The sequence below is a fragment of the Orycteropus afer genome, unplaced genomic scaffold (genome assembly GCF_000298275.1).
Source record: "Orycteropus afer afer isolate SDZICR_OR568_19922 unplaced genomic scaffold, OryAfe1.0 scaffold00020, whole genome shotgun sequence".
NCBI classification, from domain to species: Eukaryota; Metazoa; Chordata; class Mammalia; order Tubulidentata; family Orycteropodidae; genus Orycteropus; species Orycteropus afer.
In genome coordinates this window covers 18,896,940-18,898,751 of record NW_006921607.1, presented here as the reverse complement: position 1 = coordinate 18,898,751, position 1,812 = coordinate 18,896,940, and the positions used below count along the sequence as shown (strand labels likewise).

The 1,812-nt window shown below is 40.9% G+C and overlaps 1 protein-coding gene across 1 annotated transcript in view; it reads right to left on the bottom strand.

Moving 5' to 3' along the window:
* The window catches only part of TOP1 (DNA topoisomerase I), a 129,026-nt gene that overhangs the window by 43,093 nt on the left and 84,121 nt on the right, over positions 1–1,812 (bottom strand). The gene's annotated exons all lie outside the window — the stretch shown is intronic.

Sequence of the window (1,812 nt, the reverse complement as noted above, 5' to 3'; positions counted from 1 at the left end):
AATGAAGAAAGCCTAAGGTTCATGTGGGATACCATCAAAAGGAATAACTTACGTGTCATTGGAATTCCAGAACAGGAAGAAAGAAACAAAACCATTGAGAAAATCGTCCAAGATTTGCTGGAGGAGAACTTCCCTGATATGACAAAAGATGAGAATATGTCCATTCAGGAAGTCCAACGGACCCCAAACAGGATAGACCCCAAAAGAAAATCACCAAGACATATCATCATCAAACTTATCAAAACCAAGGACAAAGACAGAATCCTGAAAGCAGCACGAGAAAAACAAAAAGTTACCTATAAAGAACAGCAAGTAAGAATAAGCTCTGATTTCTCAGCAGAAACCATGCAGCGAGAAGGCAATGGGATGGTATATATAAAACCCTAAGAGAAAAATTTTCAACCAAGAATTATATACCTGGCAAAACTGTCCCTTAAATATGATGGTGAAATTGGGAGATTTCCAGATAAGCAGAAACTAAGGGAATTTGTTAAAACCAGACCAACCCTTATAAGAGATGCTAAAGGCAGTCTTTTGAACAGAGAACCAAAAATAGCAAATAACAAGCGACCATTAATACACAAGATGACACAACCCAGAAACTATAGCTATGGACATACCCAAAGTAAAATGAGCTTACAAGATTGTAAACAGGGAACCAGAGACATCAATTGGCAAGTGAGGACATTACAAACAAAAAGAGGAAAAATACTGTGTAGTTACAGAACCTCTAAATGGTTAGGAAGCTAAGAGTTGCAAGATAGAATGGACTGTTCTACATTATGCTGAGTGAAATAAGTCAATCACAAAAGGACAAATATTGTATTAGTCCATTATTGTAAAATTTAAGGAAAGGTTTATCTATAGAAGGAAATTTTCTTTGTGGGTTACCAGGGGTGAGAGGGGAGGGAATGCTGTTAGATAGATAGAGATAAATATGGATTTGGGTGAAGAAAAGGGCAATGTACCAAATGTGAGTGACCACTATCGCAGCATTGAGGATGACAAAGACATAGAGAGGTACATGGGAAGTACAGACAACAAATATGAACCCTTTTGAACATACAGTACAGCGTGGTCAATGAAGGCTAACATGGGTATATGGGTGGATAGATGGGTGGGCAGGCTGAATGATTAGGTATGTCTATGAAATGGGGAGTGTATCCAAGAATATATATAGGGTTGGCAGACAATGGTCCTGTAAGTTTATGTGAACGATCAGAATTCCCAGGTGTATAAGAGAGCTGACAAGGGGCAAAGGTGTGGTCACGGCTACCCAGAGGGACCGAGTAGTTGAACATGCGGGCTTGGGACCATAGTCGCAGGGATATCAAGCTCAACTGGCATAACATACTATACAAAACATTGTTCCACTTCCTACTTTGGCAAGTAGCAACTGGGATTTAAAAGCTAGCAAGCTGCCATCTAGATGCAATGATGGGTCTCTCCTCGTCCAGAGGAAAGAAGAATGAAGAAAAGCAAATTCATAGAAACAATTAGTCCTAGAGACTGGTACACCATTCAATCTGCAGCCTATACGACTATGAGACTAGAAGAACTAGAAGGTGCCCTGCTACCACTGTCATCCACTTGGAAGGGGATCTATGTAGGAGATCCTTGATAGAGAGGGAGAACAATGTGAAACAAAACTCAAAATCATTTGGAGAGTAAAAAAAAAAGGGGGTGGGGGGAGGCCAGGTTTGTTGGTCCAATAGAGTCTGGTGGAACCACTGAGACTATGGCCCGCCCCTAGCTGCCCTTCAGGTCTGGAATTGAACCCACACCTGTGGTTTCCAGCCAAACAAAAGACAG